The following is a 24853-nucleotide window of genomic DNA, read 5'->3' on the forward strand; positions in this document are numbered from 1 at the left end:
TTGTCATGGCTACCTAAAAATCTTCTTCAGATAATTCTAACATCTCTGTTATCCTAGTGTTGACATTTATTGATTTTTTTTTTCATTCAGATTGAGATATTCTGGGCTTTTGGTATGATGAATGATTTTTTATTGATATCCAGACATTTTCATATTATGTTATGAGTCTCTCAATCTTATTCAAACCTTCTGTTTTGTCTGGCTTTTTAGGACACTGCTCTGGCAGGAGAAGGGGACTGACATCTTGTTACTGCCAGATGGATGTAGACATCCAGGTTCCTCACTCAGTTTCCAATGATACCCAAGGCAATGAGCCTTTTGTTACTGTGGGATAGAAATGGGAGTTCTGATTCTCTATGAGTTCTCCACCATCACTGTGCTGGAGGTGTCTTGCTTACCACAAGGCAGTGTGATGGTGAGATTCCTGACTCTACACTAGGCCTCTTAAGATAGCATCCTAGCAAGGAGATTGAGGGATGTCTCATTACTGCTGGGTGGGAATGGAAGTCAGACTCCCCACATGGTCTCCACTGACACTGTTGTACCACCCTAGCAGAGAGATTGGGTGTCTCATTACAGCCTCCCAAAGGTACAAGTCTAAGTTCCCCACTTGGAGTTTGCTGGTATGAGAGGGGTTGAAGCATGTTTTTTTTCCTTTGGTGCTTGCTTGAGGTAGAGGGTGTTTTGCCCAAAAACTGTTTTGCTACAATGCCCATTTCCTGGTCCTTTGGTTAAAGAGAACAGGCTTTTGATGAGGGTTTTTTTGTTTTTGTTTTTGTTTTGTCTGCAACTATTTGGCATTTCTGAGTTGCATGCTTCCTCAGCTCCATTTCTGAGTTGTATGAAACAAAAAGAAAACCCAGGGAGTTCACCACCATGCTGTTCCTTGGATCTCAAAGTCCTTTCTTCTCTCCATCTTTCAGAGTACTCTTATGTTTGTTTTATATTTTATGTCCAGGGTTTTCAGTTGTGCTTACTGGGAGCAATAGGGAAAAGTACATCTCCTCCATCTTCGTGGAAGCAGAAGTCACAGGTATCTTTTAAATGCTAATAAACACTTGGTGATTTGACTTGAGTTTATCATTTCCTCCCTTTCTACTCCTACCCTTCGCACAAATACAAAAGAATAAAAGCACCAAATTAGTAATATATTTTAATCAATTAATAATATAAATATATTTAATCAAAAGGCAATTTAAAGAAAAAAGTAAATAAAATAAAGATATAATTTAAGATACATGTCTATCTACCCACATAGATATTTTTATACAAGTGATCACATGAAAGTTAGCAGATTCAAAAATATCTATACACTGATGCTGCAAATTGGTGAACCGTGGGTATCTTCTAGAGGCTCTCAGTCCTTGGGGTAGAAGCTGATAGTTACACTGGCCAAAAGTCCTGGGCAGAATCAAGAGTAATATGTTTCCTATTCTGCATGCAGGCAGTAGATCAGGGCACTTTGCCTTTTAGTTTCCTAATACACATATTCTTATCCATCTCTCTTCTAGGACAGATACAGCAGGGTAGTCAGACAGATAAAACACATACTCCCTGTGACACACTTGAACTAGACTAAGAGAAAAGTGACTAAAAATGGTTTTAATATAAGAAAAGAGTATGTGAACAATTAATTAGGAAGCATGGTGGGGCGCCTGGGTGGCTTAGTCAGTTAAGCGTCCGACTTCAGCTCAGGTCATGATCTCGCAGTCCGTGAGTTCGAGCCCCATGTCGGGCTCTGTGCCAACAGCTCAGAGCCTGGAGCCTGTTTCAGATTCTGTTCTCCCTCTCTCTCTGACCCTCCCCCATTCATGCTCTCTTTCTGTCTCAAAAATAAATAAACATGAAAAAAAATTAAAAAAAATTAGGAAGCATGGTGTGGAACACTAGCATTTGTTGATATTATACTATGAATTGGATACTCTGTAAGTATTATCTCATTTAATTTTTTAAAATTTATTTTGAGAGAGAAAGAGAGAGTATGAGTCAGGGAGGGGCAGAGAGAGAGGGACAGAGGATCTGAAGAGGGCTCCATGCTGATAGTAGACAGCCCAATGTGGGGCTCAAATTCACAAATCATGAGATCATGACCTGAGCCTAAATCAGATGCTCAACTGACTGAGCCACCCAGGTGCTCCCATCTCATTTAATTTTTAAAGGTTGGTATTATTACTCCCTTTTAACAAATAAGTAAATTGAGGTTTAGAGAAGTTAAATAGCTTGCCTAAGACCACATCTAATAATTGCAAAGCCCAAATTCAGTTTGTTGGATTTAAAAATCTGCCTTGCTACCTATCTCTCATGGAAGAAGGTGGGATTCTGGGGAAAGTAGTGTTAGGAGATAAGGAAACAGAGATGCTTAATCAGTCAATGAAATGACCACAGAGGACTGACTGATGTGGCTGGACTTCACTGCATTTTTCAGTCTCTTGTATTCTCACAACTGAGCTGTACGTTGTCCCAGAGTCTACAACCTTCTCTTCCTAGGATGCACTTTTATTTCAAGAGGAAAGTTTGGGCTGGTTCTGTTCTCCTCTTAGATTTAAAGGGAGTTGGCTGGGTCTTCTCTTCCTGAGTGTATATGACTAAGAGAGATGGGAGGGGGCCCACAGCACAGAAACTCATTGCCAAGAACATCTCAGGGTGGAGAGACCTCTGGAACATTTTTTCCACTCTGCATCAGACAGATTAGCATTTAATTGGTTTCAGCTGTTCTTAACATGCTGCCTAGAAAACTTCGATGTACTTTGCTAAATTCAATATTCCTTATGGCTAACAGATTAAAAGCCAAAAATACTCTTGAAGATCCTTGCTTTGGATCACACTGAGTTCTCTGCTATTGTTCACCCATTTGGAATGCTCTGGGAATGCTAAATACTTTGGATTTTGTATAAAAAAAGAAACAAATTTGTCTGTTATGACTTTTGGAATCAAGATATCTAGATCATAGTCCCAGCTTTTTCTGCATAGCCTGTGACTTCAGTAAACCTCTTCACCTCACTGGACTGCACTCAGTTTCAATCTAGAAAATGAGGAGATTGAGCTCAATGATCTCAAAAGTTGCTTCCATATCTCAGGTTCTGTAATTGTTTTCATTGTTCTGATGTTTCAGTACAATTCTGAAAAAACAATGATATGATGGTTTCTAATTAAGAAGGGTGCAGGTCAGCAATGGCAAATTGCATCTTGGAACCCATTCAGGGAGGGGGTTCAAAGAACATAAAATGGATACGGCTTACTCAACAGGTATTTTACTCTTCAAAGGCCAAAGGACAAAAATGAAGGGCTGGGAAGATCTCTGTTTCATGGTATGCTGTTGGATAAGGACACTTCAGTCTCCACCCTTCATGTCTCCATCTATGAAATGCAAATAAGAACACCAACCCATTAATGCAAAAATTTTTAAGAGGTTTAGTCAAAAGATGGGATGCAAATAGTGTGTATCAGACACTGAGGACCACAGCGGGGGTACAGCTACAGTAACTACTCTTTTCTTAAACATCCCTCCTTGTTCTTCCCCACATTCCCTTAAATTGCTTATCCTCCAGCTTTTCTTTGCTTTTATTTCTTCTCCCTTGTTGAATCACCTTCATGGATCTTCTCTTTATCACTGCTAATTGATGACAGAGGTGGCACCTAGAGCAGCGGAAAGCTCAGAGAGGTTCTGCCCAGCTGTGTAGGATGACCTGAGGGGGAGCTTCTGAAGCACTGCTTGCCACTCACTTTACAGAAATTACAGGCCAGGCTTTACAGGGTCCCCAGCAGTTATTGCTACGTTATCACCCAATCTCAAATTAGCATTCAATTGACTAATTTTCAGGCTTAATCCCAAAGCCTGGGGGGACTCCCAACCCACCTCTGGCAGACCCAGGAGCTTCCTCACTTACCTTCAGGGCTTTGAGGCCAAATGTGGGTTTACTTGAGCTTGAGGAGAGAGAGAGAGAGAGAGAGAGAGAGAGAGAGAGAGATGTGAGGTGTCTCTATTAAATGTCTTCTCCATCCTCTAAAGCTAAGGATCCCTCTATGCCTCCATGAAGGAATTAATGCCTGAAATAGCTCACATTGTTGGTCCCATAGCTGGTGGTGCTGCATTCATGGTCCAGGACCCATTCAGGGTCACAGGATTTTCAAGGCCAAAGCAAATGCTAGCACCTTGGTGCAGGTACTAACATTGAAGAGCTGTCTGCTTTGGATGAGATGGTTCTCCAGGAGTTCATGCCTTGCATAGGTGGAGTATATTTGTGTTAGCAACACACAGAGCTATGACATTGAAGGCAAGAGTAGATATTGAAAGTTGTAGGCTGCTTGTAAAATTTCATGAAGGGGACTGTATCAACATGGAAACTTCTTCCCTAGGGAAAAATCATGCACTGGGAGTCTAAAGTGTGGGAGAGAGTTTAGTCTTGGTTATTGACTCACCTATTTGGGAATGTCAGCTTTACTAGATTGGAAAATGGATGAACAGTGTTCTTTTCCTCTGGAAATGTCACATATCCACCTGAGAGAGGAAGGAAGGCTTGTAGACAGTAAGGTTTGCCCAGTCCCATCTGGCAGGTTTTTGCCATACTTTGAGTAGGACTAGCCTGCACATGCTCTTCTCTATACGTGGTGGAACATTCTAGCTCTCTGAACAGCCGCAAGGGTATAGAACAAAACTGAGCCTATTGAGTGAGCCCACCAGTGCAGCAAGTCCACAGTGTGTGCTGACCACTTACTTCCTCAGAACCCAGGTCTCACGTGATTATATGTAGAACACCTTACTGAATCTTTCCCTTGCAACTTGGAAATTAAACAGTATTTCAGGCATTATTTCTCTTAAGAGTTTACCCATGGTTGGAAATGTGAAGAGTCCATGGAATAAAAATGAAAACAAAAGAAGATGAAAGTTATTTGTAAACTCTAAAGTGCTGGTGCTGTTTATTCGTTGTTGCTATATAAACCCCATGGACGCTCCCCTGGTGGTCCCTATATTCTGTGTGCTGAGTCAGGGAACAGGGCCCTGTCAGCTGGTGACTTATATGCTCATATTCCCTGAGGAGAAGCCCAATCCTGTTCTTGTAGCCTGGCCAGCCTTGGCAGGAGGCCCAGGCTCATTAGGTCCTGATTGTGCTTTTCCTCCTCAAAGTCCTAGCGGGGCCCATGCACATTGACCCCAGGCACTTTCTCTCATTTTCCAACCTGGATTCACCTTCAGTTAAACACGGGTGATGGGAGATCACATAGTTTTCTTCTGTTTGATTATAAAGAGAGAACTTGAGGGAGCATGTATTCCCGCAGTCCCTCCCTGCTCCCCACACATTGCTCTGGCTCAGGTGTCAGAGAGGAGGGTGTGGTTGGAGTCATGCCCCAAGGCCCCCCAGCTCTCCCACACAGCCTCTATTTCTCCTTTGAGTCCCCTTCCCAGCCCTTCTGAAGGCTTCTCTTTCTTTCTCTGGCATCCTTTCAGTCTGGACTCATGTAAACTATTCATGAGCCAGGCAGCATTATCCGATTTTTATAAACTCCACGATAGAGGTTTGTAAGAAAGCAAGCCCTGGTTGTGAAAGAGACCATGAACATCAAGTTCTCATACTGCTGCTTTAGAAATAGGTTTTATTAAAAACTGATTAGAATTTTTCTGGGTAAGGACTGCTAAAAATATTAGGAATTGACTTGAAAACTCTACACTTCATTATGTTCATTTCCCCCAGTTTATTTGTTTACAGTCAGAAAATCTGACATATCTTAAGTTGCTTGCTTTTGCCATAGGCCATAAACTTAATTTTTAGCTGCTGCACCTTGGAAACCTAAGACACTTAGACCATTGTTATTTATATTCAGGAAAAATTTTTATTGTAATCAATCAGGTTTACTTTACCAGTAATTAGGTCAGCTGGGATAAATCTGCATCCCCCCCACCCTTTTTTAGTGGTGATTACATTATGAGAACTATTATATCCCATGATTATGCATTTGGATATTGTGCACTAACAAAAGAAAAACAATGAAATGAAATGAAATGAAATGAAATGAAACGTATAGGAGAAAACTCGATTCCCCTCTCCTCCCCATGCCCCTTTTTGGCTATTTGAACATAAACAGTTTTATTAATGTCCAGGGGAGTTTAAATTCTTCTTGTTAGGATGACTATTCTTTCCTAAGTGAAGATTTGTGCTCTGAAGTCATTGTATTCTTGGGCTTTGGTCCAAAGTGACTTCATTTTCTGCCTGCTGGGATTTCGGAGAGACTGCTAATGTAAGGGCGGCAGATTTGTGAGCCAAAGATGTCTTTTTTTTCTGACTCATGTTAAATAGGACTGAACTGTGTGTTAAGATACAGCAAGTTTCTCCAACATTTCAATTAAGTGTTGCAGAATTCTACTTGGCCCAACCATGGAGTTCATTAAAATGTACATTATAGATCTGATAAACTTAACAATAAATTGGCATTGGGAAGGCACAGGAACAGCTACTAAAACTCTAAAAATAACAGTTCTCAGAGAACAGTTCTCAAACTCATATTAAACACATCAGAATTAATTTCAGCTGCATCAAAAAGCTGGCATGCAAGTCAATCCAGGATTTTTTTTAATTGGTTTGAATAGAATGGCAAAATAATTCTAGGGTCTTGAGATGGAAATGAAGAGTTTACTATTCATGAGCCCATTTATTAAGAATGATGCAGCCATCTCAGCCAGGAACATCAAGCCTTGTAGAATTTGACACCACTGTGAAGCAGGTTAACACTCCAGGGAGAGTATGAGCTAGAAAAAACTGTCAGTTATAAGTTCTTTCTCTCCAGTCAGTTACTCCAGCCTTCTGGAAGAAGAAAAGTTTCAGAAGTCACCTTAAAAGATAATCCAAGATATACAGAAACAATTTTTGTAGAAGGGTGTTTATTGCAACATTATTTATCATAGTGAGAAACTGGAAACAGCCAAAGAGCCAGAAAGGGGATTGGTTAAACAAACTATGGTACAGTTACACCATGAAATACTACACAATCATAAAATAATGTTATGTTGTAATTTTAAAACTCAGAAGAAAATTTTATGATTAATATTTTTTTTTTCAGTTTATTTATTTATTTTGAGAGAGACAGCATGAGCAGGAGAGGGCAGAGAGAGAATCCCGATGCAGGGCTCAAACTCACCAACTGAGATCATGACCTGAGCTGAAATCAAGAAGAGTTGGAGGCTCAACCAACTGAGCCACCCAGGCGCCCTAGAAAATTTTATGATATATTAAGCTACTTTTTATATATGGAGAGAAAAAAAAAAAAGCAGGCTAAAAAAATAGTAGACTCCAAAAGTTAATCGTGGCTGTCTCTAGGGCAATGCCAAAAAAGCTGAATTTTTCTCTCTGCCCTTTTCTATAAATCCTTTGTAATCAAAGAAAAGAGAAATAAATGCCACAAAAATATATTTTGTTTGCAAAATCTGCCAAGAGATGGTGAATCTTTTAATCTCTTATTTTTAAACTAGAACTCTCAAATTATGTGGCTTTTTAGAGATTCATCTACTTTTGTATTTCTCATCAATGTTTAAAAATATCTGTCATTTCCTATCATATTTGGAAGTTTTCTGCTCTCCATTTACACAATGCCCTGGGGAAATTAAATTTGACCTTGTCAAAGTCATCAGAAAAGCCTTAATCTTGTTTCTGTGTGAAACCTCTTTAAAAGTTGTTAGGTGGTGTGAACAGGCTGTTAGATTGGTCAAGAGGCCACCAGCACTGAAATAAAATGGTTTTTTATCACTGCAAAAACCTCCATGGATAAACTCTACCCTCGAAGCAACATACAAACCCCAGAAACTCAAAAGAAGACATATATGCTAAGCCAGAGTGCTCCTGCATGCAGAGCACAGATCAAACCACTTGTTTGAAGATGCAGGATTGAGGCTTCAATCCCTAAGACCGATCTGGGTGAACATCAGGCCTTAGGTTAAACCACTCTTGTGTGGGAGGATCCCTGTGCACAATTTCACAGCACAATGAGAATGACTCTTGGTTAGATGGGAAATCCTACTAAGCCCTATTATCCAAGATTGTCGGGGAAACTACAGTGGTACTGTATTAGCTGCTCTTGATTTGAGACACATGTGTCAAAAAAAACCTACTCAATCCCCACCCCCACCCCCCCAAACAGCACAAAGAGGGGCATTCTAAAATCACGACTCAGCAATACTTAGTCCTTAGTGCTCCTCCCACCACAGCTGTCTGCCCAGGACCTGTGGCGGCGCGTCATGTTTCATGTTTCCTACCTCCACGTTGCACTCCAACGTGCAAAAAGGATGATGGAGCAGCATTTCTCTGTGCTTCCAGCCGTAGGTTGCCCTGGGTGCATGCTCTAGGGAAGGAGAGAGCAGAAACTCCAGGCCACAGAGGCATGGCAGGGTGGCGTGGAGTGGTGGGGTACAGGAGGATGCAGTGGCCGGGTGCCCCTACCATGGGGATAAGGAGATCTAGGTCAGAGGAGCAGACGAGTAAAGTGAGGAAGAACAGAGGGAGACTAGAGAGGGGGTTAATAACGTGGGCAAGGTCGGGTCACCAAGCAGCGCAGAGGTGGGGAGGAGAGTGGGTGGGTGGCCCCGGGGCAGGGGGCGGGGTGAAGAACTGCTAGACGGTCAGGTGGGAGGCTTGGTGGGTAAAGTGGAGGTTCTTTGGACAGGGATCTGTGGATTATAGTTTTAGTTTTGTGTGTTTGAAAAATATGTTTATTTTTCTCCCTCACTCAAATGGTGGTTTAGCTGGATAGATCAGTCTAAGTTGAGAGTTTTATTCATCCAGTTTTGTTCACCTTGAAGCTGCTTTTTCCATCATTTTGTGGCATTTAATGTTGCTTCTGAGAAATCTGGTAGTATTCTGTGTGTGTGTGTGTGAGAGAGAGAGAGAGAGAGAGAGAGAGAGGGAGAGAGGGAGGGAGGGAGGGAGAGAGAAAGAGAGAGAGGGAGAGAATCTGTATTTTCTTTCTGGCACGTTAAGATTTCCTTTTATTCTTTATGGTCTAAGTCTCATTACAAGGTGGGAATTTATTTTTATTTATCCTTTTGTCACCAAGAGCAAACTTTAAATCTGATGACCTATGGCTTTCTTTCCCTCTGGGGAATTCTTAGCCATTGCTTTATGCAAAGCAACTTACATGGCTTCTCTGTCATTCTTTCCATTCTCTTTTTTTGGGGTCTCATGTTATATGCATGTAATCACTCTTTTGTATATTTAAACTCTCTGTCTCTCTGTTGAATTTGGGGTGAGCACCTTAGGTTTGATCTTGCCAGTCACCGGTGCTTCCTTTACTGAGTCTAAAGTTCATTACACCTATTAAGTCGTTTTTAAAATTCCAAGGGCTACCTTTTCATTTTCAAGAGTTCTACTGGTTATTTTGCACATCTATCTATTCTTGCTTCATTTATGCCTGATTTTGTTCCATATGGCTTTTTATAACTGTTAGTCTCTTATCTCTTTCAGCTTCCTTGTTTTAAACAATTTGTTATGCTATCCATTAAAATTAATTTTTTTCTGCAGAGAATTCATGTTCTGATTTAATGCTTTATTGACTGTATGTTTTTAGGTTAGGATTTCATGGATTTTAGAATTTTGATCTGCAAGCTTATTTTGAATTGGAATATTTTTACTGTTGTTTGTTTTTAATCTGCTTTTTCCCCCTCTCTTCTATTTCTCTAAATCCATTTGGTTTTATAGTTGTCTCTTTACTTGGCCCCCTGGAATTCCATTTCAGAACCAGCTGCTATAAAGGCAGGTCAAGGCTCTTGGCCAAAGTGATGTCAGAGATAACTTGGGTCCAGTCACTGGGCCAACACATGGCTTGGTTCTTTTCCTGGTTTCATGACTAGATCGCTTTTCATCGCCCCAGGTACACAGACTCTCCTAACTCATACATAGCTCAGGCAGTCTCTCTCAGTTGGTCACCCCAATTTAGGTCCCTTGTTGCAAGTGGAGTAGGCTCCCTGTCTAGCAGCCACCACTTCCTAATTCTGGGCCTGGAGACCAGCAGGTCCATGGCTTCAGCCCAACTCAGTCTTTGGAATTCTGTTGCTTTTCCTTGTCCACAGAGATAGCAATCTTTTCTTTCCCCCGGAACTCTGTAATGTCATTTTTGTTTCCTTTTTTATAGTTTATATTTGCCACATGTTAGGGGAAGAACAGCAATGCCAAAATGTGAACTCCGTGTCCCATTTATTAAAAGTCCATGGGGCACCTGGGTGGCTCAGTTGGTTGAATGTCCGACTTCGGCTTGGGTCATGATCTCACAGTTCATGAGTTTGAGCCCCTCGTTGGGCTCAGTGCTGTCAGCTCAGAACCTGCTTCAGATCCTCTGTTTCCCTCTCTCTCTGCCGCTCCCCTGCTCACGTCCTTTCTTTCAAAAGTAAGGTAAAACATTAAAAAAAAGTCCAGCACCTCTTTTTAAACATTTACCTTGCCATGATTTTACTTTTCCGTAACAGATGAGTAACTTTTAATTAATACACTGGCCATGGTTTGTAATGTTAAGGATTAAATGAGAATTTTATATTTAGCATTAGAACAACTTGCTGGCTATAAAAATAATAAGCCATGATTTTCCTTATCAAGGTTAAACTGTTCTTACTGGATCAAGAACTGTATATCTGAGTCAATTTGCAAATTCAGTGGTCCCCCAAGACCTAAAATCCAGAAAAAGCTAAGGATATTCTCTTAAGATTTTTAAAAAGATATGTAATCATAGGATTTTACAGCTCAAAGGAACATCAAAGATCATATATCATTAGCTCCTCATTTCTGGACCTGGAAAAGGAGACAGAGAAATTAAAGGTCTTGCTCAAGGTTACCTGGTAGCAAAGCTGGAACTTGAATAATTGGGTTCTCCTAGATTTGCATTTCTTCAACAAAGTTGTCCGCAGTATATATCAGAAGTGAGAGGACTAGGCTGCTTGATAAATGACATCCACTACGATGCTTAATTATTTACAAAGTGGAGGCATTTTACAGAACAAACCACATCTAGCTTTTTAGAGGTCTCGATTTCAAACTACTGTGTGTTTATCAAATGAAAACATGTGTGTACCAGCATTTCTTGGTAATAGAAAAGAGTCAGCCAATACACTCCTTATTCTGTCCTTCACATGGCTATATCCCATGAAGTATTTTAGATCAATATGGGAATAAAAAATAAGAATAGATATGAAAATATTTCAGGGTCTACAGTTACAAGCCTCAGAAGATGACTCTGGGTAGAAAGTAACTTATTACAAGGATTTTGTGTAGCTCATAAAATTGTTGAAAGGCTAAAGAATCAGACCATGGGGGCACCTGGGTGGCTCAATTGGTTAAGTGTCAGACTTAGGCTCAGGTCATGATCTCACGACTCGTGAGTTCGAGCCTCTCATGGGGCTCTGTGCTGACAGCTCAGAGCCTGAAGCCTGCTTTGGATTCTGTGTCTCCCTCTCTCTCTGCCCCTCCCCAGCTCACTGTCTTTGTCTCTGTCTCTCTCTCTCCTTCAAAAATAAATAAACATTAAAAAAAAAAAAGAATCAGGCCATGGGATAAGCTTTCAGAAATGGGGCCCCAAACTGTAGAGCCAGCCTGCTGAGACAATCATTACTGCTGAAGAACTGAACACTAGTTGGTATAGTGAACCAGATGCTTATAGGAACTGGGCTTTACAGTTGGCCCCAGCATCAATGCCATTGGTGTGCAGAGCATACCATCCTGTGAATGATACCTCTGGAATTGTGCAGTCATGGGAGCTGAGCAGTAACCCTGCTGATCCTGAAAACCAGTCTCCTCTTACCATTTTCTGCAGCAATATGGATTCTATGCAGAGCTTCCTTCTTTTAAGTGGGGATCTGCTGTGCTTGCATGTCTAATTGATGTACTCTGGCTTGTATGCTAATAAGCTAGCTGTAAACGAGGGGCCTGGGAAGCAAGTTTTCTTTCTGCCCTGGCTCTGAATATGGAAATGTCTCCAAATTTAGCAACCATGTTCAGGTACCAGGCAACTAGGAAGTTTGCTAACATGTACTACATTTAATTAAATACACTTTCCAAACAAATGAAGGAGAAGAAATGCTCATGGGGTTGCATATGGGGCAAGACCAGCGCTAAATATTCTCTATTTACTCCTCTGACATCACTCTCCACTCTTCTCCACCCTGCCCTGTGCCATCTGGAGGCTGATCTACAGGGACTGCATCAACCAGCTTCCTTGCCCTCTGCTTCCTGTTGGGTTTGGTCAGTGGGAGGGGCTGGCAGGAAATGGAAAGGTAGCAGAAGGGCAGGGTTTGGGTATTTAGTCCTCCAATTCCCTCCTGGCTGGACTGCAGGTTGTTCCTCTCCTGAAAGGTCTCTGTGGGGTGACCCTCTTTTACAGCTGCGGTTCTGACTACCACTCCTTTTTCCTGCCCCTTCAGGTTCTTGCTATTGCTAGCCCTGGGGCACTTATCCAACCCTTGTAGCTTCCCTTTCCCCTTTCCACATCTTATAAATAGCTTCACTTAAACTCTCCTCAATTATCCTATTAGCATGTTCTATCAGTTCCTTGCCAGGATCCTGAATAATATCTCCATCCCCAATGTGACATATGCTGGGGATCTTATTTTCTCATCTCGCCAAAGTGCTAGAATGTATTTCCTTTTGTTTTCTTCTCAAACCCAAATCACAGATAATTGAATTCTATGAAAATAATATTTTAAAAATATGACAGCAGGAAAAATCTGTCATTAGGGTTTCAAAATTTATTTTCTATAGCTATAACCTGGCCATGCATCATAAAAAGTACCCCCAACCAAATCATGAATTTGGGTTTCCATTTCAGACCAAGAGGGAGACTGGGTCATATATATCTTTTTAAAAAAGTGTTTTGGCTGGTCCTGAGGCAAACACAAAGATGTTAAAGATGAAGGAGTCACAGAAACAATACAAAATGATAGATACTGCTCCTGCCTTTCCACATATTCCAATGGACATATTGCCTCCTTCAAAGTACCACAACTATGAGGAGGCTAAAATTAATGCCCTGAGTGGATTTTCTTTTACAGAGAGAAAAATTGTGTGTCTGAATTCTCATAAAACTCTACAAAGGACTTCCTTGCTGAAATAGCTGTTTTCCCCAGTTGCTTCTGATTGATGGATAATTTCCTCTCACATTTTAACAGATGTCTTAGCCATTTCTGCCACCTGTAACATAGAATCCTCTACACCTGAAACCTTTACTAATATGATATAATAATGAGTCAATTGAAATTCTACTCCACTTGGCTTACAAAAATTTCCAAGGAAACAAGGTCAAATAAAGGTCACAAATAAAAAATCAACTGTTAGTATAGGTTCAACTGCGCCCCTTCCTTATCTACTCTTGGAGTTATGTATGTGATCATGGGTCTTCAGAATGATGGATGACGGAACTACATTATCTATGATCTCAAAAAATTGTTTTATTATGTTTAATATTACTAATGCCTTTTGCATGCCTAGATCTTCTCCAAATTTTATGGGAAATGAAGAAATATTATGCAGTGCTTACTCTCAAAGAGCTTACAATATAATGGAAATGGCAGTGAAAATTATTGACATAATATTAAATGCTTAATTGTTGTCATTCAATGGAGAGAAGTTCAGAGAAATCTGGTATGTTTCTGTATGATATATTTCATTGTTCCTAATTGGTCAACCAGCTTAGACCAGTCAATCTTTTTTTTTTAATGTTTATTTTATTTTTAAGAGAGAGAGAGAGACAGAGTGTCAGCGGGGGAGGACAGAGAGGGAGGGAGACACAGAATGTGAAGCAGGCTCTGGGCTCTGTGCTGACAGCCCCGATATGGGGCTTGAACTCACAAACCATGAGATTATGACCTGAGCCGAAGCTGGACTCTTAACTGACTGAGCAACCCAGGCATCTCCTCAATTGTTTATTCTTATCCTTTTCATAATACTTTCTCAACTATGTCTTATATTGTCTATATATACACCTCATAAAAAATTGTTGAATAAGACAAGGATATGTACAGAGCAAGGACATGTAATTAGCCTTAGAGGCCTTCTTTATGATTGGATATTGATCCACTAACAGATTTTTGAATGCAATTGTCTGGCAGGCCGTTTACAAACTGGGCAACACCCTTTCATCTTGCTCAAATAAATACTATGAGCATCTTTGCAAAATATTGTGATTAAAAAATTGTGCCTGGTACTCTTATCTTTTATCTCTATCAAAAAATAATATGAAGTCAATTTAACCTGTTTTAATCGTTAGCTCACCAATGTTTATGTAATATGCATCCCAGGGTATTGCAGAAAGTAATACAAGCTTGCTCACTCTAAGGATTCCATAATCCATTTTTTTTCTGTTTTTAGAAAAATCTGTGTTTTTGCCTGGCTTAGATTTCTGGCACCTGTCCCATTTTCTGTTTCACTGAGACACGAGGCAGTGTTTCTGAGACCTATAATCTTTGATTCAGTCTGCAAAGCCTGTATACTGGGTTCTCTCTGACTCTCCTCATTTAGGTAGGACTCCAATTTATTCTCTGTGGTATCTGTTATACCCTCCTCAGTTTGAAGATCATGTTCCTTGCTGGAGAAGAAAGAAGCAATTGAGTAACTCTGCCTTTTCTCTGTTATCATTTAACAGGATCTTCTCTAAGCAGTTAGCTTATACTTTTCTTCATCTTCTTGCTTCAAACTGTGTGTATTTTCAAAGCCTTCTCTGTGGCTCTTATCATCTGGCACTCTTCACAGCCTTCTGTCACTTTCTTACAGGGTTTGTACAATTTTCTTATTCACTTTGGTTGGTGTCTTCTTTTATCGTTTGTATGTGTCATTTCAAAATATAGACTCATCAGAGAACTCTATGGTGGGTCATATTAGTTTCTGCAGGTAATTATTATACTAGAGAGCTTAATTTTTCAGAATATCACAATTTAAAAAACCCAATATATTCCTTTTGATTGCCTCTGGTCTTGGGGTTATGTTTATATTTCCATGAGCCTTTGGAAGTTTGTTTTCTTAAAGCCTCAATTACATGTCTACTATAGCCAAAGGTCCTTCTTTTTTTTCTACTACAGATTCTAGGAGGACCTGCTTTCTTTCTTTCATCTCCAGGAAAGCAAGGACTACATTTTATTTCATATGTTCGTTGAAATATTTTCATCATATAAACATCACCAGCAAAGCCTTCTTTTCTGGTCAGAATTGAGGCTAGGGTAGCACTTCCCTTCCTTCTTTCTTGTACTTTCTGAAAGGTAAAATGATCAGGCAGGCAAGTCCAGAATGTATTAAATTCTAAGATTGTTGCAGAGATTTTGAACAGATGTCTAAGTACTTGAAGTAACACATCAATATTACATCTTGCCTGTGTGACATTTTTATCATTTGATTTAGGAAAGCATCCCCCAGCTCCTCCTCTTAGCCTGGCTTTCTTAGCACGCTCCTACAAATGGCAGAAATCTCTCACTTGTGTTTAATCTCCATATGCTGTACTTGTGGATTCCATATCTTTGCAGTTTTGACACATGGTGGTACTATATATCCATTTTTATCAGATCTGTTTATATTGAAAAACATATACCATTTCATTGCTTAAACCAGTTCTATTTCCCCAAGTTTCAGGGACATCTAGGAAATTGTATTTATACGTGTGGTGTATCCACACATGATGTATTACCCATTTCCCTTCAGGAATAAAGGAATTATTCCCCAGTCAACTGAACTCAAATTGAGAGACATTCTACAGTATACCTGAGAAGAATTCCTCAAAAATGTCAGGCTCATCAAAAACAAGAAAAGTCTGAGAAATTGTCACAGCCAGAAGGGACTTAAGGACACATGATTGGAACTTAATGTGATATCTTAGACAGGATCCTTGAACAGAAAAAATAAAACTAATGAAATCCAAATAAGGTATGGAGTTTAGTAATAATGTATTATACATCCCTTCATTAGTTGTGACAAATGTATGATAGAGATACAGATGTTAACCACAGGGGCACCTGGATGTGGGATATACAGGAACTCTGTATTAATTTTGCAACTTTTCTGTAAATCTCAAACTATTCTAAAATAAAAACGTATATTTAAAAAACTAACAAAGGAATTATTACTCCAGCTCCTGAAGTGTCACTGAAGCGGGTCTTCGCCCGTTGGTCTCTTCTAGGACTGCCTTAGTTGAAGACAGCTGCCTCATCTCCCAAGACAAGTCCCTTGCAAGGTGGCCTGCATCCAATGACTGATTAATGTGGGGATGAAAGGTCAGCCCCTCTTGCTCCAGTTCAGGACAGCTCTGGAGGGTGATCACATCCTCAGAACTCAGCAGGTTTGGCTGAGGCATTCCATGGAGATGGCATCAGAGCACCACTTCCCCCTCTGTTCAGTTCTGCTTCTTCCTTCCCATCCGCAGGTGTTAACACCAAGAGCAGTCTCTGATAAACTCCCTGCAAGCTTATCTCCAGCTTAGAGTCTGCTTCCTGAGAAACCCAACCTGGGACTATCTGCTTGTTTTAAAGTTTCAGTTACATTGTATTATCTTGTATGTTGAAACATGAATATTGGAGCCTTAAAGTGTTATCCAGTATTCCTGGATGATATGACACTGACATGAGCCAGGTTTTCTTTTCTTTTTTTTTTTTTTTAAATGTTCATTTATTTTCGAGAGACAGAGCATGAGTGGGGAAGGGGCAGAGAGTGAGAGGGAGACAACGAATCTGAGGCAGGCTCCAGGCTCTGAGTTGTCAGCAGAGCCCAATGCGGGGCTTGAACCCATGGACTGTGAGATCATGACCTGAGCTGAAGCCGGTTGCTTAACCAACTGAGCCACTCAGGCACCCTGCTTTTCACTTTCTTAATCCTCCAAAGGCACAGCTTTCAGCCGGAAGAGCCAAGATAGTGCTGGTGCAGTTGGTACTCTGCCTGTCACCCTCCCTAACCAGCAGGGTCCTCTGTCTGAGGGTCTTCCACTGAGAGGATTCAGCATGAGGCACCCTGTCAAGGAAGGGTCCAGTGGGCTCACATCATTGGAGGGGTTCTTGGGGGCCAATGAGCCCTCTGTGTCAGTTTGGGTCCTCTGGGGAGCATGATGGGACAGAGTCAGGAGTTAAGATAAAGAGGGAGGAAGCAGGCTGGGGCAGGGAAAGATTTCAGATTGTGGAGTACTCTGACACCTGTGAAAGGAAAGTAGCGCAGATGCAGAATTGGGCAGAGCCCCAGATTGTGCTGCAGATCTAGCAAAGTCTCGGCCAGTCCAGTGGGGGAGATTTGCAGCAAAGACTGCTTATTAGGGTTGTCCTGCAATGGGCACAAGTGGCTGGGCCCTAGCACACCTGCTCAGGGTGCTCATTGACTGGGGACTGCCTGCGAAGTGCATGGCCTGGGCTTCAATGTTGAGGCAGATCCCAAAGGTGCTACAGCTGGAGGGCGTCAGAGAACCACTCCTTGCATCTGACTGGTAACTTGTTTCTTGATGAGAGATCCAAGTGGTGTACCTCCATGGCTGCCCTAGTCCTCCCTCTGGCATTAGGGTCTCCTTCTCTACACATATTCAGGGAGCAGTCCCTCCATGGTTCCAGTGGACCCCTCTTCCTGAGGGCAAATGTAGAAGAGGGGGGCTAGTGGAAGAAATGCAGCCTACATGGTGCACAATACCATCCAGAATGGGGTTCTCATTGCCAGTGAGACAGCGAGGATAGAGGCACAGCACCTCATCTTATCATCTGCTTTCTTGAACCCTTGTCTACATTGCTTATGGCAACTGGGTCCTCCAGGAAGCAGATGTTGAGACACAGCCAGGAGTGTAAGACATTTATGGGAGGTGTGGGGGGGGGGGGGAACAATGCCTGAGAAAGATAAAGGGAAGGAGGAAGAACAAGGTAGAGCAAGCCTTTCAACCATGATGCAGATCTGACATCTGCGAAAGGAAAGAGGGAAGGAAGCAGGATTGGGGAGCAAGACCATCAGGCTGCAGCGTGGATCTGACAGTCTTGGCCAGCCCAGTGGGAGCTCTGCATCAAAAATGATCTGTTACAGGAGTCCTGCATGTGGTGGGAGTGGCCAGGCTCTGGCCCCTCCATGCTCAGCCCTTGACTGGGGCTGCCTGGCAGGAGCACTGCCTTGGTACGGCAGCTGCAGGCAGTGGCGAGTTCTTTCTTGAAGCAGGAATCTGAGCCAAAGGCCTCTGTGCCATCCCTACCCCCCACCCCCGCCATTGCTCCAGCATGCTAACGCAGGCCCCAAGGCATTGGGGAGCCAACTCGCACCCCCTTCTGATGGCACGGTCACACATCCTGCTTGACCATGGTTTTACAAGGTAATGTGTCATCAGGGGGCCTAAAAGTCTAGTTTGAGGTGGAGGGAGGAAGCTCTTGTCTGTAAAATAAAGCATTCAGTCTTATGAGGAAGCTATCTTTCTAGGACGTGAAGAGAACATGTGTTCCTCAGTTTTTAGTGGAGTGGGATGTCCTGCTGTTGCTTTTTTTCTTTAAAAAAAGTGATAAATTTGACATTCGACATTGTATAAGTTTAAGGTGTCCAGCGCTTACTTTGGTATATTTGTATATTGTAATATGATTGCCAGTGTAGCGATATTTATCACATTATCTAATTATAGTACAATGTTATTGCCTATATTCACAATACTGTACATTAGATCTCTATAACTTATTTACTGTTAAGAATGCCTTTGTTATTTTGAATGGGATTGTGTTGAATCTGTAGATGGCTTTGGGTATTATGGTCATTTTAACAATATTAATTCTACCGATCCATGAACACAGGATGTCTTTTCGTTTGTTTGCGTCTTCCTCAATTTCTGTCAGCAAAGTTTTGTGGTTTTCATTGTACAGATCTTTCATATCCCTGCTTAAGTTTATTCCTAAATATTTTGGGTTTTTTTTTATGCTATTTGAATGGGATGATTTTTTTTTTCTGATGTTTCATAAATAGTGTAAAGGAATGCAATTGATTTCTGCATGTTGATTTTGTATCCTGCATTTTTACTGAAGCCATTGATTAATTCTAACAGTTTCTTGGCTGATTCTTTGGAATTCTGTACATACAAGATCATATCATCAGCAAATAATGACAATTTTACTTCTTCCTTTCTGTCTTGGATGCTTTTTATTTCTTTGTCTTGCCTAATTGCTCTTACTAGGACTTCCAGTACTATAATGAATAGGAGTGGTGAGAGTGTACACCCGTGCCTTGTTCCTGATCTTAGGGGAAATGTTTTCAACTTCTCTCCATTGAGTATAATGTTAGCTGTGCGTCTGTCTTATATGGCCTTTGTTATGTTGAGGTATGCTCCTTCTATACCTGTATGTTAAGGTGGTTTTTTTTTTTAAGTTTGTTTGTTTCTTCTTTCTTTCTTTCTTTCTTTCTTTCTTTCTTTCTTTCTTTCTTTCTTTCTTTCTTTCTTTCTTCTTCTTTCTTCCTTCCTTCCTTCCTTCCTTCCTTCCTTCCTTCCTTTCTTTCTTTCTTTCTTTCTTTCTTTCTTTCTTTCTTTCTTTCTTCCGAAAGAGAGAGACCACAAGCAGGGGAGAAGCAGAGAGAGGGAGAGAGGAGAGAGAATGGGAATCTTAAGCAGGCTCCATGCCCATTGCAGAGCCTGATACAGGACTTGATTCCACTACTGTGAGAGCGTGACCTGAGCTGAAACTTAGAATTGGACTCTCAACTGGCTGAACCACTCAGGTGCCCCTGTTAAGGTTTTTATCATGAAAAGATATTGTGTTTTGTCAAATGCTTTTTCTGCATCTATTGAGATAATCATGTGATTTTTGTCTTTCATTTTATTGGCATGATGTATTACATGTATTGATTTGCCTGTTAAATCATCCTTGCATCCCATGGATAAATTCTGCTTGGTCATAATAGTGTGTAATCCTTTTAATGTGTTCTTGAATTTTGTTTACTAATATTTTGCTGAGAATTTCTGCATCTGTATTTATCAGGGATATTCGTCTATATACTTTTTTTTCTTGTGGTATCCTTATCTGGTTTTGGTTTCAGAGTAATGCTGGCCTCCTAGAATGAGTTTGGAAGTGTTTCCTTCTCCTCTATATTTTAGAAGAGTTTGAGGAAGATTGACGTTAATTCTTTAAATGTTGATAGAATTCTCCAGTGAAGCCATCTGGTCCTCAAGTTTTCTGTGTTGGAAGTTTTTTTTTTTTATTTATTTTTATTTTTTTTTATTATGGATTCAATCTCTTTACTTGTCAATCTGTTCAGATTTTCTATTCCTGATTCAGTCTTGGTAGATTGTGTGTTTCTAGAACCATATCCATTTTGTCTAAGTTATGTAATTTGTTGGCTTATAGTAGTCTCTTATGATTCTACATATTTCTTAAAAATTTTTTTTAATTGTTTTTTTCGAGAGAGCAAGCAGGGGAGGGGCAGAGAGAGAGGGAGACACAGAATCTGAAGCAGACTCTAGACTCTGAGCTGTCAGCACAGAGCCCAATGTGGGGCTCAAACCCCCAAACTGCGAGATCATGACCAGCCAAAGTTGGGTGCTTAACCAACTAAGTCACCAAGGTACCCCAATTCTACATATTTCTATGGTATCAGTTGTAAGGTCTCCTCTTTCATTTTTTTTTTTTTTTTTTTTTACTGTTTATTTTTTAGAGAGAGACAGAGTGTGAGTGGGGGAGGGGTAGAGAGAGAGGGAGAGGCAGAATCTGAAGCAGGCTCCAGACTCTGAGCTGTCCGCTCAGAGCCCAATGCCCACAAACCACAAGATCATGATCTGAAGTTGGATGCTTAACTGTTTAACTGGTGGAGTCACCTAGGCACCCCACCTCTTTTATCTCTAATTTTGAGTCTTCTCTTTTTTTTTTTTTAGTTAAGTCTAGCTAAAGGTTTGTCAATTTTATTTATCTTTTCAAAGATCTGGCTCTTAGTTTTGTTGAAACTTTCTATTGTTTTTCTGGTCTCTATTAAATTATTTCTCCTAAGCCTTATTATTTCCTTCCTTCTGCTAGCTTTGGGCTTAATTCGTTATTATTATTTTTTCTAGTTCCTCGAGGTGCAAAGTTAAGTGTTTATCTGAGATCTTCCTAATTTCTTTTCTTTTTAAGTTGAGAGAGAGAGAGAGAGAGAGAGAGAGCGAGCTGAAAGGGGGAGAGAGAGAGAGAATTCCAAGCAGGCTCCATGCTATCAGTGCAGAGCCAAACACAGGGCTCAAACTCATGAACCTTGAGATCATGACTTAAGCCGAAACAGAGAGTTGGACGCTTAACTGACTGAACCATCCAGGTGTCCCTCTAATGTCTTAATGTATGTGTTTATCCCTCTAAACTTTCCTCTCAGAACTGCTTTTGCAGCATCCCCCAATATTTGATTTGTCATGTTTTCATTTTTGTGTGTTTTGAGATCATTTTTTATTTCCCTTTTGATTCTTGCTTTGACCCGGTGGTTGTTTAGAAGAGTGTTGTTTAGTTTCAATATATTTGTAGATCTTCTCACATTCCTCTTGTTGTTGATTTCTAGTTTCATACCATTGTGGTCAGAAAAGATAGTTGGTATGATTTCAATCTTAAATTTGCTAAGATTTGTTTCATCGCCTATCATATGACCTACCTGGGAGAATACTCCATGTGCACTTGAAAAGAATGTGTATTCTGCTGCTGTTGGGTGTAAGGTCCTGTATATGTCTATTAAGTCCATTTATTCTAAAGTATGTTTCAATTCCATATCAATTCTTGTTGATTTTCTGTCTAGACAACCTATCTATTGCTGATAGTGGAGTACTGAAGTCCTCTACAATTATTGTACTATTGCCTACTGCTCCCTTAATATCTGTTATTAATTGCTTAACATATTTCAGGGCTCAGGTGTTGGGAGTGTATGTATTTACTATTGTTACGTCTTCTTGATGTATGGACCTCTTTATCATTATATAAGGACCTTCTTTGTTTCTTGTTGCCCTTTTTGGCTGGAAGACTATTTTGTCTGGTGTAAATGTGGCTACATGTAACCTTCTTTTTGTTTCTGTTTGCTTGGAATGTCATCTGACATCTTTTCACTTTATGTGTGTCTCTAGAGATGAAATGACTCTCCTCCTGGCAGCATATAGAGGGTATTGGTTTTTATATAGCCAGATACTTTGTGCCTTTTGATTAATGAGTTTAATCCATTTACTGTTGTTTCCATCTTGCAGATGGTGAAACTGAGGACTAGAGAAGTGCAGTGACTTTTCCAAGGTCATATGGAGAGCAGGCAGTGAGGTCAAGGTGTAGATCAAAGCAGCCTGGCTCCAAGTCCCCCTAGGAACTCCTAGACTACACTGCCCATTTAAAGATTCCTCAAGCCTCCCTATGGTGCCTCAAGAAATCTTACAGGAAGAATCAAGAATAGATGGTCACTTGATAAAATTTAAGCCAAAGAAAGGTCCTTTGCTGGGAGGGATCACCCTTTTGTTTCTCCCAATGGGAACCAACATGCCATATGTCAGTCCTCCTCATGAAGGCTGCTAATTCTAGTCCTTCTGAGATGACTCTTTTCAGTCTGAACTTTGGTCTCCCTTTAAATTGTTACTCTCCACTCCCCATTATATGTAGCCATGGCCTCCTGGCAAAGCAATTGACACCTGGAAAGGAGCTTATTTCCCCAGTGGCATTCTAGAATAATTTATTAATTTCTTTCCACTTGTTTGTCAGGACTCTTCATTTAGTGAGCCTCTTAGTCTAGGGGCCTGTGAGAAGCCTCTCAAATTCACTTTGGTTTTTTTATGTACTGTTACTTCCTACCCTTAGGAAACAAGCAAAGCAATGAATGCTTAGTAATAAATTAACATGGAAAGTACACTAACTCATTTTAGAAAGATTTTTCTACTGGAAGGTTTTTCCAGTTAACCTTCCATCTCATATTACCCAGAAAATTGAATTAACAAGAATGTCCAATTCCCGGAGCAAGCTGGTCAATCCATATTTCAACGTAAAACAAAGTTAATATTTATGATCATTAATCTAATTTTTCTCTAGAGACTCAATTCATTGGTTAATATTTTTCCTTGTAACTCTCTTACTTACCTTGTACATCTCTCCAATCTAGTTTCTCCTTGTTTGAAAATGGTTTAAGAATTCTGTCCTGAGTATAAGAAAATGTTCATGGAATTGGTCCATGGGATAAATATCCAGAAGAGCTACTCATAGGACATAGAAACACACATCATTGGTTTCATCACCTTAAGCAGGACAGTTAGACATCTTTGAGGTTCTGGTTTGTGTTTCAGCACAGGCTAGACAATACTGATTGGTCATAATATTGTATGATGTATGTTATCAGTTGTTAGACTTAATTGTGAAGTCAATGCAATGTCCTTTCACCAAGTTCATGGATATAATATTTATATGATTCTTCAAAGCCTGTGGAACATTTCCTACGTTCTGGGAAGCCAGGACCATGTTTCCCAAATCATGGTCCATGACCATGCACATCAGATCATCTTATGGATAGTGTCAAAAATGCAAATGGCTAGGCCCCTGGCAGAACAACTGAATGAGAATATTCAGAATCAAGCCCAAGCACATGCATCTTTATAATTCTTAAGCACACTGAAGTTTGAGAACCACAGGTTAGCCAAAGTAAACAGTTTAAGAATCAACCCAGGGTAGAACTTTTTGTGGACATTCACAATCTGATTCTAAAATTTATCTGGAAAGGCAAAGGAATTAGAAAAGTCAAAATGATTCAGGAATAGAACAAGGTTGGAGGCTTCAAAGCTTACTAAAAAGGTACAGTAATCCTGGAAAACATTATGGAATTTCCTAAAAAAATTAAAAATAGAGCTACCCTACGACCCAGCAATTGCACTATCAGGTATTTTTCTGAAGGATACAAAAATGCTGATTTGAAGGGGCACATGCACCCCAATGTTTATAGCAGCACTATCAACAATAGCCAAATTATGGAAAGAGCTCCAATGTCCATAGACTAATGAATGGATAAAGAAGATGCAGTGCACACACACACACACACACACACACACACACACACACAGTGGAATATTACTTGGAGATCAAAAAAGAACAAAATCTTGCCATTTGCAACAATGTGGACGGAACTAGAATATATTATGCTAAGCAAAATAACTCAGAGAAAGATAAATATATGATTTCACTCATATGTGGAATTTAAGAAACAAAACAGATGAACATAAAGGAAGGGGAGTAAAAATATGGTAAAAACAGAGAGGGAGGCAAACCATAAGAGACTTCTAAATACAGAGAACAAACTGAGGGTTGCTAGAGGGGGATGGCATGAATGGGTGATGGGCATTAATGAGGGCACATGTTAGGGTGAGCACCAGGTGTTATATGTAAGTGATGAATCATTAAATTCTACTCTTGAAACCAATACTACACTATATGTTAACTAACTTGGATTTAAATTTAAAATTTTTAAATTCAACAATTTAAAAAAAAGATAATAAGAAATACAAAAAAAACCACCCCAAACTTTAAATGGGTAAATTGTATGGTATATAAATTATATCTCCAATAAAGTTGTAAAAAAAAAAAAAAAGTACAGAAATCACAACTGTGTGGTATTGATGAAAAGACAGATACATAGATTGGTAGAACAGAATAAAGAATCCAGAAATAGACCCACAAAATTTGGCCAACTGAGTTTTGACACAAGTGCAAATGAAATTCAATGGAGAAGGGACAGTCTTTTCAACAAAAGGTACAGGAACACTTGGATGCCAGCAAGCATAAAAAGTGAACTTCAAATTATACTCCAAACCTTATATAAAAATTAACTCAAAATGGGTCACAGAACTAAATATAAAATGTAAAACTATAAAGGTTTTAGAAGAAACAATAGGAGGAAATCTTTGTGAGCTTGAGTTAGGCAGAATTCTTAGAACGACACAAGCATCATCCCTAAAG

General features: G+C 40.2%; 1 long non-coding RNA gene across 2 annotated transcripts; it reads right to left on the bottom strand.

The window, feature by feature from the left end:
* Positions 1–3235: 3235 nt before the first annotated feature.
* Positions 3236–23050, bottom strand: LOC122230255. Of its 2 annotated transcripts, none has more exons than XR_006207359.1 (3): positions 22991–23050; positions 3888–3924; positions 3236–3357 (listed from the first exon to the last, which is right to left on the bottom strand). It is a non-coding gene; the product is annotated as an uncharacterized LOC122230255 (long non-coding RNA). The 2 variants fall into 2 exon arrangements; XR_006207360.1 differs by lacking the exon at positions 22991–23050 and adding an exon at positions 8243–8375.
* Positions 23051–24853: the final 1803 nt, after the last annotated feature.

Source organism: Panthera leo, chromosome C2 (assembly GCF_018350215.1).
Source record: "Panthera leo isolate Ple1 chromosome C2, P.leo_Ple1_pat1.1, whole genome shotgun sequence".
NCBI lineage: Eukaryota > Metazoa > Chordata > Mammalia > Carnivora > Felidae > Panthera > Panthera leo.